Raw genomic sequence first — 18288 nt, 5'->3', positions numbered from 1 at the left:
CCCCCAAATTCATATGTTGAAATCCTAAACCCCAAAGTGAAGGCATTAGGAGCTGGGGCTTTGGAGGTGTTTAGGTCATGAGGGCGGAGCCCTCCTGATTGGAACCAGTGCCCTCATAAAAGACCCGAGAAAGCTAGCTCATCTCTTCCCCCAGGTGAGGGTACACGAGAAGTCAGCGACCTGCGGGGGGGGGGGGGCTCCCAGCAGAACCCGACCACGCTGGCACTCTGGTCTTCGCCTTCCAGCCTCCAGAACTGTCAGCAATAACTCCTGCTGTTTATAAGCCATGCAGTCTTGGTGTTACAGCAGCCTGAATGGAGTAAGACCATCCAGACTGCCGCTCTGCTGTCTACTCAGCCACAGCTGGCATAGACTTTTCCCTGCCAGGTTACTGTTGGTATTAATCTCCTGCTCAGTCAGTCCCCAGCGCCCCTACTTGCAAATCTACTCTCTTCTAATTTAAACCTTTCCCAGCTTTCAAGTCCCACCTTAGGGCCATTCCCTGGGAATCTCTCCCTCCCTTCTCAGCCCTTAGTGATCTCTGACTGAGGCTCCACATCAGACTCTCACACCTGGGGCAGCTTTTTTCTCTCCTAGTTTCCCATCTGGTGTGTTTACCTGCAGTGGGGATGTAAGCCTGGTCCTGGCCACAGCCTTTCCTTTGGGGTCCTCCACGCCTGTTAACTTGTTTCCTCCTTTTTAACCCTCCTGCTTTAGGACAATAAACAGCAGTCATTTGGTTCATCCCCATAGGCCATTATGTGGGTGCATTTTTCAAAGCTTTGGTAAATGTAATTAGAAGTTTCAAATAATATTAAAAGCTAGTGAGTTTTATTATGGTGGTAGGTATGTAATCACGCATTTGTCAAAACGTACACACGTTGATATAAAAAGAGTGACTTTTAGTTTATATAAATTATATCTCAATAAATCTTTACTTAGAAAATACCTAGTGGTATTCCTATCATTTGGAGTGTGGTTAGCCAACTGTACCAGTGCAGTGGATGTAATATGATTTCAACTGCTTGTCCTAGAGGAGTGTGATTAAAGGCAATTACTTTCTTTTTTGTATGTGTCTATTTTCTACATGATGAACCATGATCACATCTTGTTATAATTTGAAAAACAATCATTTTGTTAACAATTAAATAATTCTCCTTGTTCTTAATCACTGGAAAACAAAAGTGCTCAATGAAAAGGTGCAATTAGAACAACTGAATTCATTCACACTTACCCTAAAAGGAGCAGCCAGGGCCAAGGAGAGGGTTGAACAGAAGCTGGAGTCCTGGGGCTAGTAGGTGAGGCCACACGGGGACAGTAAGGTGCTGATTCAGGCTCTGGAAGAAACGGAGAGACAGGAACTAGTGGTGGAAGGGAAGGCTGAAGCTACTAGTAGTGGGTGTTGAAGATTTTGCCCACAGGCTTTGAAATATTTTTAAACAGCACATTAATTAAATTAGCTAAATGAGAAGAACGGAGAGAAAAATCACTGATATAGAAAAATAAACATGTAGTAGAGATTATCAACAAAATTATTAACATTCTTTGAAAATGCCAATTAAATGATGAATCTCTCAAAAAGGTTGAGAAAAATAAAAAGTAAACAGCATCTAATGAAAAAAGAGTTTTGAAAAATTATTAGAGGAAACTACAAAATATGAAAATTTAGATCAAACACTTTTTTCAGAAAATATAGAGAAGAGATCAAACTCACTTTGAACATCAATAAAGAAATCCAAAATAACTTTAGCAAACTGAGTCTAGCAATATATTAAAAACAACAGTGACAAGTAAGTTCACACTAGGATTGAAACAGTTAACTTTGGAAAAATCTATTACTACTAATTAACACATTCAGATGAATAGATTTAAAGATAAGAAATAGAAGAAGTATGTGATAAAATTCAATTCCAATTCTTTCTTTAGGAAAAAAAAATGCTTGGGATAGAAAGGAGCTCCCTAAATCTGCTCCCAATCTGGCGTTTGGTGCTCATCAGATGTCAAACTCAGTGAAGAAACCTAACCTATTTAAAATCCCTTTAGTTAAAAAATTTAAACAAGACAAGAACTATCACCGTGGCTTTAAGTTTTTATGTTCATCAAACATACGCATGCTGTTATGCACTGAATGTCTATGCCCTCCACCACCCAAATTCATGTGTTGAAGCCCTAAGCCCCAAAGCGATGGTATTTGAGGCAGGGCCTTTGGAGGTAAGGTGGTATGAAATCAAGAAGGCGGGGCCCTCATGATGGGATTTGTGCCCTTCTAAGAAGAGGCACTGGAGGGCTTGAGCTCTCTCTCTTCCCCGTGAGGACACAGTGAGAAGGCAGCCATCTGCCGACCAGGACCCAACCACCCTGGCTGGAACCCTGATCTGAGACTCCGAGCCTCCAGAACAGTGAGAAGATCAGTTTTCTTGTCTAAGCCACTCATTCTATGGCATTTTGTTACAGCAGCCCAAGCTGACAAAGACACATCATGCACTTGGTTTATGGAGGAGATCACCATGTCAGTTATGGGACAACGTGCTTTACCTCTGCTGTCCATCCTGCTTCTGTGATGAGGCACCAGCCATAGGTTTGTTATCAGGGTGAGGGGTTGGCTTCCACAAGTGCACACTCTTCCCATGTCCTCGTGCTTCCAAAGTAGTACCTTGTCACTGTGGTCAGGGCAATATTCACCATTGATACACTGTGATTCTGTAAGCACATTTTCTTATGAGTTTGAATGCATTGCTCCATGATCTTGCTTCCAGCAGGAAGCTTTTCTGATTCCTAATCGTTTGTATGTGACCTTTTTCTTCCTGCAAGCCCATTAGATTTTGATTTTGTGCCCAGTGTTCTGGTTTTTCTCAATGATATGCATTTGTTTTGACCAACTTTTTTCTTTTTTGGGGAAAAAAACCCATTTTGTTTGGAAATAATTTCAAACTTACAGAAAAGTTGTAGGAGTGAGAACAGTACATAGAACATCTGAATATCCTTTACCCAGATTCACCTATTGTAAACAATTCACCCCCACTTTTGCATTATTGTGTTATGTATTCTCTTTCTTTCTCCCATATGTGTATGTGTGTGTGATGTTATTTGAGAATTGCATAAATGTACCTTTACCCTTAAATACTTCAATGTGTATTTCCTAAGAAAAGGATATTTTCTTACATAACCCCCTTACAGTTATCAACTTTTAATAGTGATACAATTCTGTTAATCTATTGTCCATGTTCAAATTTCGTCAAATGACCCAATAACAAACAAAAATATGTACACAGAGATAAATCTAGATATATCTTATTGGTTCTGTTTCTCTGTTTCTCTAATACTCAACCCAGTTTAAAAATGGGCAAGAGACCTGAACAGACACATCACCAAAGATGATATAGAGATGGCAAATAAGCATATGAAAAGCTGCTCAGTATCATACGTCACTAAGGAAGTGCAAATGAAAACAACAATGAGATACCACCAGGTACATATAGAATGGCTAAAATCCAAAACACTGAGAACACTAAATGCTGGCGAGGATGAGGAGCAACAGGAACTCTCATCAGTGCTGGTGGGGATGCAAAATGATGCAGCCACTTTGGAAGATAGTTTGGCATGTGTTTTAACAAAATTAAACATGCTCTTACCATGTAATCTAGAAGTCGTGCCCCTTGGTATTTATCCAAATAAATATGTCCAAATGAAATTTCATGAATATTTCATATCCACATGAAAACCTACACATGAATATTTATAGCAGCTTTTTTCATGAGTACTGAAACTTGGAAGCAATCGAGATGTCCTTCAACTGGTAAATATATAAACAAACTGTGTGCATCTATATAATGGAATATTATTCAGAAATTTTAAAATGAGCTGTAAAACGACATGGAGGAATCTTGAAAGCACATTGCTAAGTGAACGGAGCCAATGTGAAAAGGCTACCATATGATTTCAACTATATGATTTCAACTATATGACACTCTAGAAAAGGTGAAACTGCGGAGACAGTAAAAAGATCAGTGGTTGCTGAGATTTGGGGGGGCGGTTCTAGTTATGGAGAGAGGTGCAAATAGGTAGAGCATGGGAGATTTTTAGGGCAGTAAAACTAATCATGAGACTGTAATGGTGGATACAACTTTGTCAAAACTCGGGGAATGTAGAACACAAAAAGTGAATCCTGGGGTAAACTATGGACTTTAATAATAATCATAATGTATCGATATTAGTGCATCAATTGTAACGAATATACCCCAGTAATATAAGATGTAAATATAGGGAAAACTGTCTGCAGATGGGGGAATGGAGTATAAGAGAACTCTCTGTACTTTACAATCCATTTTTATGTAAAACTGACACTGCTCTAAAAAAAATGGTCTATTAATTTTAAAAAAACCAAAGCTGAACATGGGCCATAAAAAAAAAATTTTACAAGTTGGTCTTACTCATGGATATAGATTTTTAAACCCTCAATTAAATGTGAACAAAAGTGGGGCTTCCCTGGTGGCGCAGTGGTTGATGCAGGGGACACGGGTTCGTGCCCCGGTCCGGGAAGATCCCACATGCGGTGGAGCGGCTGGGCCCGTGAGCCATGGCCGCTGAGCCTGTGCATCCGGAGCCTGTACTCTCCGCAACGGGAGAGGCCACAACAGTGAGAGGCCCGCGTACCGCAAAAAAAAAAAAAAAAAAAAAAAGAACAAAAGTGAATCAGGCAATATACATGTAACTATAAATATGTGTTTTTATATGTACACAATAGACATATTTTTATGGACTTACATTTGATCATTTGGGTTTATCCCAGTACTACATAGGCAACTGGACATTAGGAAATCTTTTAACATAATTCACCAAATCAACAAATTATAAAATAGACAAGAACTGTATGACCCTCTTAATAGATGCAGAAAATAACATCCTAAAACTTTTGATATTCAATGTTAAAAAATGAAAAGGAAAGAAAATTATTTTTCAAAGTAGGAGTAGAAAGGAACTTCCTTAACCTGAAAAGGTATTTGTACTAAAAGCTTGCAATACATACCATTCTAAGATACAGCCTTTCCAGTCAGGAAAAAATCAAATCTGCCTGGTAGCACTGCTTCTATTCAACACTCTTGAGAAGAATTTCCCGTGCAAGTCAGAAAAAGTATTGTTCACAATAAAAAGTGATTAACAAATGTAAATATATTAAAATTCAAATTTGCTGTACAACAAAAAAATCACCATAAGCAAAATAGAAAGACTAGCATCACGTCAGAAGGAGCTTAACAATAATTACAGGGAATTAGTATCCAGAATACATTAAATAAAGACCTCCTGTAAATCTATAAGCAAAAGTCAGAAAACTAAATAGGCAAAAGCTTTTCACAGAACATGTGAACAGGGGAGTAATGGGAGCCCTCATCCATTACTGGTAGATACGCGTCCACAGGAGGACAAGGAAATATGTGTAGGATTGTTCCTTGAAGTAATGCTGAATCAGTTGCAAAAGTAAAAATTACTTTGGATCAAGAAAGTAAACACTGGGTTTCCCTGGTGGCGCAGTGGTTGAGAGTCCGCCTGCCGATGCAGGGGACGCGGGTTCGTGCCCCGGTCCGGGAAGATCCCACATGCCACGGAGCGGCTGGGCCCGTGAGCCATGGCCGTTGAGCCTGCGCGTCCGGAGCCTGTGCTCCGCAACGGGAGAGGCCACAGCAGTGAGAGGCTCGCGTACCGCCAAAAAAAAAAAAAAGAAGTAAACACTGCCCCCCCCCCAAAAAAAAAGAAGTAAACACTGCCCCAGTTATGTCTGGAAGGACAGACATAAATTAAGGCACCTGCAAAGTTAACAGGAAACAATGTTTCTCCCTAGGACAAGCTGTAAATTTTCATCAAGCCCTCTTACAGTGATTGCTGCTTTCTTCCTCACCGAGAAAACTTTATCTCTAAAATCATAAATCATCGTAAACTGTGCCCTTTGAAAATATATCAGTAAAAATGAAATATCTCACTCTTGCCTGGGGGATCTAAATGACTTTGACTCAGAGAAGCAAACTCTTTTCCAACCCAGGGGCAGAGCTTCAGGTAAGGGGTGTCCGGACACAGCCTTCCACAGTCATCTTATCTTTGTAGTTTCTTAGGAAACCAGACCCTGGACCCACTTGGCATTCTGGACCTGATATTGTTCCCTTTACACCCAGCCTTGTTGTGCTATCAAAACACTGCTTCATGTAAAGTTCACCCAAATTTACCTTTCACCTAAATACTTTCATTATTGATCTCTTCCTTTGGACTGATGATCCATACGCTTTCTCAGGCGTTTACCTTCCCTCATTGCAATGAGTCAATAAATTGAACGTTGTTGAACTACAGATGTGCACCTGGTGAGGGATAAAGTCTCTAGGCTGAGTAGGCTAGGAATAGTAAAACCAAACAAAACTCAAAACAAAAAAAAAGCACCAAATATCTAACGATCAGCATAAATTATGGTGTATTCATAAACTGAACAGTATACCATAGTTTAAATGAATGAGCCGTATCTATGTTCATCCATATAGGTAAAACCTAACGTTGAGTTAAAAAAAAAATGAATTAAAACAGTGTTACATCTTACCTATCATTCATATGAATTAAAAATAAAACAAAAAATAAATAAAACAAAATATCTGCTGCAGACTGACTGATGTGTCCCCTTGAAATTCATAAGTTGAAACCTACTCCTCAGTGTGATGGTGTTTGGAGGTGGGCGCCTTTGGAAGGCCATCAGGTCATGAGCGGGAGCCCTCGTGAATGCGATTGGTGCCCTTACAAAGAGGCCCCAGGGGTCTCCCTTGCCCTTTCTGCCATGTGAGGGCACAGAGAAAAGATGGCCGTCTGTGAGCCAGCACTGGGGCCCTAAGGAGACACTGAATCTGCTGTGCCTTGATCTTGGACTTCCCAACCTCCAGAACTGTGAGGAATATACTTCTGTTGTTTACAAGCCACCCAGTCCACGGCATTTTGTCATAGCAGCCCAAATGGTTTAAGACAACATCACTACATGTAGTCTGTGTAGTAAAGCTATAGATGCTCTGAGTAGAAAGACGCAGGATGAATTAGAGCCGCCTCTCCTTGCGCTGGGAGGGATGGCTAAAGGGAGTGGGACTGATGTACTGGGGCTAATGAATAGCTGATAACAATGTTTTCTTTCTTTTGTTATTTTTTTTTTTTTTTTTTGCGGTACGCGGGCCTCTCACTGTTGTGGCCTCTCCCGTTGCGGAGTACAGGCTCCGGATGCACAGGCTCAGCGGCCATGGCTCACGGGCCCAGCCGCTCCGCGGCACGTGGGATCTTCCCGGACCGGGGCACGAACCCGTGTCCCCTGCATCGGCAGGCGGACTCTCAACCACTGCGCCACCAGGGAAGCCCGTGGGGTGCTTTTGACAATGCAGATTTCAGGCTTCCCACTATTTCAGACTCTCCAGGGGGTGGGCTCAGGGGAATTTTAACAAGCCCTTCAACTCCTAATTTATCCCCCCCCCCATCTTTCCTCTTTGGTAACCATAAGTTTGTTTTCTATGTCTGTGAGTCTGTTTCTGTTTTGTAAATAAGTTTATTTGTATCATTTTTTAGATTCCACATATGAGTGATATATGATGTTTGTCTTTCTCTGTCTGACTACTTCACTTAGAATGATAATCTCTAGGTCCATCCATGTTGCTGCTAAATTTTCAAAGAACTAGATTTATGTGATACATAAGGACTGATTTATGTGCTGCATCGTCGACTGAAAAAAATGCACAACCTAAAAGTTGAGAGTTATGTTTTATTTGGTGGACATTCTGAGGACTTCAAGCCCAAGACACAGCATGTCAGATAACTGCGAGAGACTGCTCTGAAGAGGCGAGGTGGGGGGCGCCAGGATACATAGGAGTTTTTGCAACAAAGACCAGGTAGATGGAACATCAAAAGATCACTGTTGATTAAAGAAAACCAGATACTTCAAGTTAAGGGATTTAGTGCTTTTCTATGTATGGGAAGATGCAAGAGTCTGAGGTCACTGAAGTCATTCCTTTGATGTGCACCTCAGCTCTCTGGGGCCAGTGTCCTGTGTTTTCCCATCCTGAGTCCCCTCAGGGTGCACTGTCAGGGGTGGGGGGTGGCTGCAGCAGGTGACTGCTAGATGGGGGGCATCCTGTTTCTAGCCTGAGTTCCCTCAGGGCTCACAGTCGGGGCAGCTGCAATGTGATGGCTTGATGGCAGCAACATCCTCTGTTTACTGTTATGGCAGGCAATATCTTTCTTTCACACATTTATTTCTTCTGCTTCCCAGACGTCTATTTTGTTTCTTCCCAATGTCTTTACTGCCTAATTCATTTATTTCCACGTTTTCCTGTTAAAGTAGTGGGATACTCCACTTTGCACTATGTGATCTAAAATTCTTGCAACAATACACTCAGGAGGGTGTTTCCTCTTAGTTTCCCCCCACCACCGTCACTCTCTGTGCTTCAGGTCAGCCCCATCTCAAGACCCCCGGCGTCTGACGCCAGGGGGGTCAGACGGGCTGACGCCAGGCCCAGACATCCATCATCGCAGCCCGCCCACCCGCGCAGAGGAGGCGGTGGGAGCTCCCGGCCAGATGCGCCGCGGAGCCCTCTGTGAAATGTAGTTCTAGAGCGAGCAGCGCTATGGGAAATGTAGTTCTGAGCGGACACTTGCGCGGCCCTGAGGCGTCAGCGTCGCGCCCCGGGGGAGAGGTCAGGTGTGGGGGGCGGCGTCCGCGTTTGCGGGGGTCCCGCTGCGGGCCCGCAGCATAGCCGTGCGGCCGAGTGAGGCGGCCAGTGAGGGTCGGATCCGGGGGTTCTTGGGGTGAGTGGCTGAGGACTGCGGAGACTGGGTGATTCGGGCCCGCAGGTCGCGGGCCTGGAGCGTGACAGCTGCGTCGGGCGCCGTGCGGGCTTGGGGAGGCGAGTACCGGGGCTGCGGGGGTGGGTGATTGGGACGAGCTGGCGTGGGGAAGGGGTTTTAAGTGATTGCGGACGTGCGAGGGCCGGTGTGTGGGGATCCGTGGGTCCGCAGACAGTGACTGGACGGCTGTAGTGATAAATGTGGGGTGCGCAGTACTGGTGCTTGAAGGTTACCTGAGTCGGTCCGAAGGCGTCAGTGATGCGGCACCTGGACCTGGGGTGCCTTCTGGAGGTCGGTGACGGCGGCCTGTGTGGAGAGCAGAAACTGGGTGCCTGCTGGGGTCGGCAGAGGGCGACGAACTTGCCGTTTGGAGGAACCATGACCTTTAATGTTTGTGGGGTGAATGATTGGAGTTCTGTATGGTTTGGGGATGGCTGGGGTTTGTGAGAGCTCTGTGAATGGGGAGACCGGATCTCATTGTTGGGGGGAGAATTTTTCTCAGTAGCTTATTACTGTGCCGTAGGGACGAGTGGGTTGGGGGCCCTATGGGGGTCAGTGCTGGGGCGGGGAGTGCGGTGTGTGTAAATTATAGGCTCGTGGAGGAAGCTAATCTTATCCCTGGTCGAGGAACTAAGATCCCACATGCCGCGGGGCAACTAAGCCCACACGCCACAACTAGAGAGAGAAAACTGGCACGCGCCACACCTGGAGAGAAGCCCGAGCGCCACAATGAAAGATCCCGCGTGCCTCAAAGAAGATCCCGCGTGCTGCAACTAAGACCTGAAGCAGCCAAGTAATAATAATAATAATAATAGGACTTCCCAGGTGGCGCAGTGGTTGAGGGTCTGCTTGCTAGTGCAGGGGACACGGGTTCGAGCCCTGGTCTGGGAGGTTCCCACATTCCGTGGAGCAACTGGGCCCGTGAGCCACAACTACTGAGCCTGCGCGTCTGGAGCCTGTGCTCCGCAACAAGAGAGGTCGCAATAATGAGAGGCCCGCGCACTGCGATTAACAGTGGCCCCCGCTTGCCGCAACTAGAGAAAGCCCTCGCACAGAAAAGAAGACCCAACACAGCCAAAAATAAATAAATAAATAAAATTTAAAAAAATACTAATAACAAACAAATAAATAAATAATTTTTACAAAAACATGAAGAAGCCTGTGGGGGTGGATGATTTTGAGAGTCGGTGATGGGAGCTGTTGGTGTACGAGGTAGGGCTGTGGGAGGGCCGGGATGGGCCACGTGGGTCTGAGTGGGAGTCGCAGGGCTGGTTGGGGGCGGCCTTGGTGGAGTAAGTGATGAGGGCCTTACGAGTGTTTGCCCAGGGTGTGGGATTGAGCGAGGGGTCTTTGAGGGTAATGATTGGGTGGCCTCGAATCAGTGATTGGAGACATGGGACACCTGGATATCGCGTGTTGGTTGGTCTGGGGGCTAGTGAATGGACTATGGAGAGAAAGGGGTGGGGGGAGCCTGTGGGCGTGAATCATTGAAGGGCCTCGGCAGCTCATGTTTAGGGAGACCTTCTGGGAGCTGACGGCCGGGGGACCTGGGGAGGTAATGCATGGCAGGGGCTCAGGGTGAGGGGTTAGGTATCATTTGGGGGTTAGTGACTGAGACGGATTGGGTGGCCTCTGATAGGCCAAAACAACAGGTCTCTGAGTATATTTATTGGACTGAAAAAAAATATGTATATAAAAATATGTTTTCACTATATAGCATTAAAGCCAGTTCACAAAGTTAGAAAGACTATAAGATCACGTTTTTGTTTCTACCACCCTTTGAGAAACTGCTTACCTTGAAGTAGCGGGATTATGGGTAATTGTTTCTTTATTTAGCTTACATGTATTTTCTGATTTCTCTATAATCGTATTATGCAATAATAAGAGCACTAACTAGCATTTATAAAATGTTTGTGTGCCAGTCTCAGTTCTAAGCTTTTTACACGTATTAACTAATTTAGAACACCCAAGAACATTATGAGGTTAAAATGAACTCTGTTGTATTTTGAGGAGAAACTGATGCAAATTATTCACTTAATGAATTGTTGGATTCAATTTCCTCTTTTATTCATGCCTTTAAAAGTGAAATTGATGTTCTCCTTTCCCATTTGCTATATGTTACACACACACACACACATTCTTTGTCTCTCTTCCTCACTTACTTACTTTCAGAGAGAATGATGGAAAATGCCCAATTTTCCAGGCCACGCACCCTTGTGAGGAAAATCACATTCTTCCAACCTTCCAGAGTCCTGTGCTGTGGAAGCTTGTGTGAGACAAGGGTTCTGGGATTCAGAGGCAGCCTTTCAGAGACCATGCACACTTGCGCTCACCCCTCCCTCCACCCACGTGCAGTCCTGTGTTTGGACCGTGCTTCTTCTCTTGCTCCCACGTAAGGACAGGCCAGGCCAGAGGGCCCGAATCCTCTCCAGCACAGAAAGAAGGGAATGTGGGCCCCTTCGAGCTGAAGAGTTGATGGGGACTCCAAGGCAAAGACAAGATTCTGACGTACACATTCAAGCTCCAGAAACCCTTCTCATAATCATTCTGTTTTCCACTTCTTATCTTAAGGGTCCTTAGTGGGCACTTTCGTGTCCATATCACCTTTAATTCTTGTAAGCATCCCACGTGGTCTGTGTTTCCATCACCATTTAAAACAAAACAAAACACACCAGGCTTAGTGAAGTGAAGTGCCTTGCTTGAAGTCACATGGCCAGCAAGAGACAAAGCTCAGACGGAACCTTATTTGTTTTATTCCATATCTCATGTTCTTTGCCTGAAACACATTCACTCCCAAGCACCTAATTAAATGTTTTGTACCAAGGGGTCTTGAGATATTTGTAGAGGACCTGTTAAGTCTCACAGATGATCATGGAATTCACAGGGCTTTTTGGAGTTTTTGCAGAGCTTTTGGGTTAAACACTGCTACTGGGACTTCCCTGGTGGTGCAGTGGTTAAGAATCCGCCTGCCAGTGCAGGGGACACGGGTTCGAGCCCTGGTCCAGAAAGATCCCACAGGCCGTGGAGCAACTAAGCCCGTGCGCCACAACTACTGAGCCCACATGCCACAACTACTGAAGCCGATGCGCCTAGAGCCCATGCTCTGCAACAAGATAAGCCACCGCAATGAGAAGCCCGCGCACCACAACGAAGAGTAGCCCCCGCTCGACGCAACTAGAGAAAGCCTGCTCTCAGCAACGAAGACCCAACACAGCCAAAAATTTAAAAAAAAAAGGCTCTGCTATTAATGCTGTGGGGTACCCTCTGCATACTCCAGTCCTTGTTAGCTCTGTTTAGAGTCTATAGAAAACCCAGTCTGGGCTTTAAATGAAGGTCAGTTTCCAGCAAGATAGGGAGATTTAGATGCCAAAGAGTATGCCTCAACTAAAGAGAATTTAATTTGCTACTGATTCAACAGATTCCAGTTTCCATGAACTAATCGGCTTATGTGAGATGGAGGACGCCCAGGACCAGGGATTCATCCTTGGTGAAGAGTCCTGGCCAGAGCCCTCTAACTTGAGCATTATGACAGAGTCCAGAAGATTCACATGATAGGGCAGAGCCTAGATTTGCTGGCCGTTTCCCAAGAGCAGCAAAAAATGACCAAGGCCCAGGTGAGTAACTTATTTATTTATTCCTCAATTGTGGTTTCATACAATTCACCCATTTAAAGTGAACAATTTAATACTTTTTAGTAAGTTTAGAGGGTTCTGCAATCATCTACTTGTGCAGCCACAGTCTAATTTTTTTTTTGAAATGGCACAGTGGAAACTAATGTGCCATTTTTAAATTAATTAATTAATTAATTAATTTTGGCTGCCTTGGGTCTTCATTGCTGTGTGCGGACTTTCTCTAGTTGCGGCAAGCAGGGGCTACTCTTCTTTGCAGTGTGCGGGTTTCTGATTGCAGTGGCTTCTCTTGTTGCGGAGCACGGGCTCTAGGCGCGCGGGCTTCAGGAGTTGTGGCTCACGGGCTCTAGAGCACGGGCTCAGTGGTTATGGCACAGGGGCTTAGTTGCTCCGCAGCTTGTGGGATCTTCCCTGGCCAGGGCTCAAGCCCGTGTCCCCTGCATTGGCAGGTGGATTCTTAACCACCGTGCCACCAGGGAAGCCCCTAATGTGCCATTTTTTGTTTTGTTCATTTTCCAGAGCATACAAACTTTTTCCTTTAGAAATTAGAGTGGAGGTTTATCATTCAGGTTTTTTCTAGAGTTGAGCTGAATTACAGTGAGTTCACAATTTAAATTAGCTTAGGTTCACCTATGATTAGCCCACCCGTAGCTGCTTCCACTTACACTGCCTTTTGATCTTTTCAGTATTTGAACTGAGAGGGAGTTGGACTGCAGTTTCAGTTAATTTTGGTTCACCTGTGTATTCAACTCTGGAAGACTCTTGGAATCCAAACATTGCAAAAATATGTAGGACTGTGCAAATTTTCTCTTTCCACCTGTTGAAAAAAACAAAAAGGTTAACATAGTAGGCCTGAGACTGCTGTCTTTGAAAGGGTGTTTGCAAGGCAGGCCTCTGGCAAGTCAGCTTGTGGAGAGTTCACTGCACTGCCGTGACAGGCTCCCTGACTGATAAAAGGGTGCCAGTGGGCCCACAGAGGCCTTCTCCGAGGTGCCAGACCACCTCACTAAGGCAAGCATTGCAGTGAAGCGAGACCAAAACACGAATTTTTTGGTTTTCAGTGCGTATGAAAGTTATGTTTACTCTCTACTGTAGTCTATTAAGTGTGCAGTGGCATTATGTCTCAAAAAACAATGTACATACTTTAATTTAAAAATCCTTTATTGCCAAAAAATGCCAGCCATCATCTGAGCCTTCAGCAAATCGTAATTTTTTGCAATAATCACATCAAAGATCACTGATCAAAGATCACCATAACAAATATAATAATAATGAAAAAGTTTGAAACATTGCGAGAATTACCAAAATGTGACACAGACCCAATGTGAGCAAATGCTGTTGGAGAAATGGCACCAGTAGACTGGCACGATACAGCGTTGCCACAAAGCTTCAATTTGTGAAAAACACAGTATCTGTGAGGGGCTGTAAAGCAAAGCACAATAAAACGAGGTCTGCCTGTACTGTATAAACAGCATGGTGTATGGTGGACACCTGCTTTCCTTTTGGAAGCTGCTGTGTGACCAGCCTCCATGACACATCTTGCATGCTGAGTCTCTACTGGTCTTCCCTGGGCAGAAACATCAAACAGAAGTTGCTGCATTCTCTTTGCTGGGGTGGAGTGTACTCTGTGTGGCCCCTCATAGGAGGGAGAGAGCACAGGCACCGTGCACACAGGCTCCTCCAGCACCTGCCTCTTTCTCTTTCCTCACTGATCTGCTGTGTGTCCCTGCTGTGTTGCTATAATCCATCTTAGCCATGAGTACAACTGTGCCAAGTCTTGCGAGTCCCCCTACTGAATTACCGAGTGTGCGTGTGGCCTTGGGGACCCCTGAAACACCACTCTTTTACCGCTGCACTTTCTTGGCAAAATTCCAGAAGAATGCCATGAAAACCTGTTGGGTAAACCATTTATTCCTGTTAGGGACTCTTCTAGATTCCAGCTTTTCCCATCAGTCCTCACCCATGTCTAAACTTGGTTAATTTCTCCTCATTCTTGTTAAGTCCCTCTGGCTTATGGCACCTTCTCCTCTGACTGACCATATCCAGAACAGACACCTGTCCCCAAGTATAGAATCTGCCACAGTTCTCTGATAACCTATAGAGAGCTTGCTACTCTCTGAAACTGAATTCCTCAAAACTTCCTTGTATCCATATGTCTCCGCTGGCCCTATAGAAAAGTATAATGAGTGTCCAGGTTCATGGGAGCAAGGGCCTTTTGTATCTTTCTACGTGTTAATTCTGTCTCCAATCTTAGATGACTCTCTGGATAGGTATAAAATTCTTGGTTGACAGTCATTTTCTCTCAGTGCTTTAAAGAAACTGTTTTACCGTCTTATGGCTTCTAATATTGCTGTTAAGAAATCTGTCGGTTTAATTGTCATTACTTTATGGGTAATATATCTTTCTCTTTAACTTCCTGTGGGATATCATGCCTTTATCCTTTTGTTGAAATGTTATGATTCCTGAAATTCACGTCTTTCATCACTTCTCAGTTGTTTTACCTTGGAATATTTCCTCTTTCTCAGTTTCTGTTTTTTCTTTGGGAATTCCTTTTGAGGTGAATATTGCACTGTCTCATTTTGTCTCTGTGCCCAATATCTGCTAGTTCATATTCCCAACCTCTATGCTGCATTCTCTGTACATTCTTTGGGTCTGTTTTTGTTTGTTTGTTTGTTTGTTTGTTTTTTTGCGGTACGCGGGCCTCTCACTGCTGTGGCCTCTCCTGTTGTGGAGCACAGGCTCTGGACACGCAGGCTCAGCGGCCACGGCTCACGGGCCCAGCCGCTCCGCGGCATGTGGGATCTTCCCAGACTGGGGCACGATCCCGTGTCCCCTGCATCGGCAGGCAGGCTCTCAACCACTGCACCACCAGGGAAGCCCTGCCTGGTCATTTTTATAGTCTCTTTTTGCTTATTTACTTTTGTGATTCCCTAATTTATTTATTTAAACCTTTCATCTAATCCTTTTATAGTCTGTATCTGATCATTCTAATATCTGGTGTATTTTGGGCCTAAATCTGTTGCTTATCATTTGGGTGATCTTTTCCCTCATAATGGCTTCGTTTTCATGTGGGTTTGGTGATCTTTGTTTGTGAACTGTCAATAACATGTGTTTAATTTTAAGCTGGAGGACTCCTGACTGAATGAATTGGGGGAACATTTTCTTCCAGAGACAACTTGTATTTGATTCTGCTAAAGTCCAGGGGGAGGTACCTACTACCTGGGACCCTTCCCACCCCCTTTTGGAATCCTGGTTTATTGTGTGAATCTAAGGTTCAGCAATTTTAGTACTGGCTCAAGGCCCAGTGTTCTGGTTTTAAAACTGATATCATCATTTATATTGAGGGAAAATGCTTTTTCCAATTGCTTAAAGTTTACCCGACTCCAAGATCTGAGAAGAGCACTCCACCAAACTTACAAAACTCCCTTTCCTATGAGCCACTTCATTAACATTATTTTTACTTGAGAAATAAAATATTGCCTGCCATATCAGTAAATAAATGATGTCATAGTCAATAGCAATTGCAGCCCTCCAAAGGTGAGCAGTGAGCCCTGAGGGCACTCGGGAAGGAAGCGAAGAACACCTGCCGTCTAGCAGCATCAGACTCTACAGCCACTCCCCAAGGTGAGCCCACATGCCAAAATAAAGAAAACAAATAATAAATAAATATACTTTTTAAATTTTTTTAAAAAGAACATCTTTAGTTTAAAACCAAGAAAAACCGGTTTGGGAAGCCTTATTTGTGGTCTTTGCTTCCCCTCAGTGGGTCTTACAAATGCTAATAAAAACATTAGAATAATTAATGTTACCAGGAAAAAAACCCTGTAAGAAAAGTCTAGATACTTTTTCCAGCAAGATAGAAATTTTAAAAAGGACTTCTCTCAAATGAATAAAGAAATCTTTAGATGGTTATTTAAAATGGGATAAATAAAACAGACATTTATGTGATTAAAAAACAATGTTTTGATATTACACTACCTAAGGTTAAATGGGCCAAAAGGCATCCCTACTGGTCCTCAACATTAAAAGCCAAACAAGTCCACTCTATTTACCCCAGTTTAAATATATATATAAAAATATATATTTAAAGGGCTGAAGAAAAAAACATTTACACTGAGCCCGTGCTCCTAGAGCCCATGCTCTGCAACAAAGAGAGGCCACCACAATGAGAAGCCCACTCGCTGCAACGAAGAGAAGCCCCCGCTCGCCGCAATTAGAGAAAGCCCGCGTGCAGCAACAAAGACCCAACACAGCCAAAAATAAATTAAAAAAAAAAAAGTTAAGTGATGGAAGTTTATGGAATAGCTAGGTTATTCACACAAAAAATAAGATACTAAGACATCAGTTACTAAACAGAGAAACTAAAGGTATTTAGGACTATTAATGAATATGTTTGGTGCCGCACTGAGATGTTGTCTATAAGAAAACAAATGTTTTTCGAAATTATCACTGACATTTATGTTCACCAATCTACAGAATCCTAATGTAAAGGTTCATAATTGCTTATTTCTTAGTTTTCACTAGAATTTCAGGTTTTTAAGAGCTGAGGATTCTAATTTAAATATGTAATTAAAACTAATAGAGGCTGCTTCTGGTTTCCAGACAGTCTGCTCCCCTTCTCTCTCTCCGGAGTGTACTTTCACTTTGCTTAATAAAACACTTGCTGCTTAAAACTTCTATATGTCTCTTGATTGAATGCTTTCCTTTGGGAGGACAAGCCCTGAGGAATTGCTGTTCTGCCTATAACGTTTTGGTGCCGTGACTCAGATTGCTGCCAAGATATAGAGAAGCCCTTCTGCTCAAGCTACTTATGGTTTACAATATGGTAATTTACACCTGTGGGTAAAATTAAAACACTTTCTTTTCTCTCTGCCTGGTCCCTCCAGAAACTGGAGACCCTTGAGTTCTCAACAGCCTCATCAGATGGGCAACTGACCATCCATCCTCAAGATTCACCCTTAGGATGTATCCTAAAGAATTGGGCTAAGTTTGATCCCCAAACCTTGGGGAAGAAGCAATTAATTTTCTTTTGCAACATGGCATGTCCACAGTACAAGCTAGGAGGGGGAGAAATTTGGCCTGAATATGGGAGTTTAAACTCCAATACCATTCTGCAGCGTGACCTTTTTTGTCGAAAGTGGAGCGAGGTCCCTTATGTCCAAGTCGTCTTTGCCTTGAGGGAAAACCCCGAACTTTACAGGACTTGCTGGGTAGACTCTGCTGACTTGGCAATGCTTAATTTGCTTACCAAACCTCCTCCCCCTCTCCTGGTGATACGAAGCCTTAGCCGACAATAAGCCTTGTCCATTGGCGCCCTCTTCTGGGGAAAAGAAGGAGCCTCTTACACAAACGGCCTCTTCCCCACTGTACCCAACGCTGGACGCCCCCCCGCCCCGACCCCGCGCCGAAGCTTTGGCCCCTTACCCGGGGCCCCATAACTCAAAACGTTGCCCACTTCAGGAGGTAATAGGGCCCTCCGAATTTCCCATAAGGATCAAAGTTCCTGTTTCTATGCAGGGTCTCAGTCAGATAAAACAAGATCTAGGAAAGTTTTCAGATGACCCTGAAAAAAATCTAGATAAGTTTAGGCATCTAACTATGACCTTTGAGTTAACTTGGAGGGATGTTTATATCATCCTTGCCCGGACACTCTCTCAGTCAGAAAGAACAACCATATACGAAGCCACCGCTCAGCTGGGAGACGGCTACCACGTGACAAACCCCCAACAATTTCCCAGGGGAACTGTGGCTGGCCGTTCCCCAGACGGAACCCAATTGGGACTATAATACTTCAGTAGGGCTGGCAGCC

Source organism: Stenella coeruleoalba (assembly GCF_951394435.1).
Source record: "Stenella coeruleoalba genome assembly, chromosome: 14".
Lineage (NCBI taxonomy): Eukaryota > Metazoa > Chordata > Mammalia > Artiodactyla > Delphinidae > Stenella > Stenella coeruleoalba.
This window is presented reverse-complemented; position numbering follows the sequence as displayed.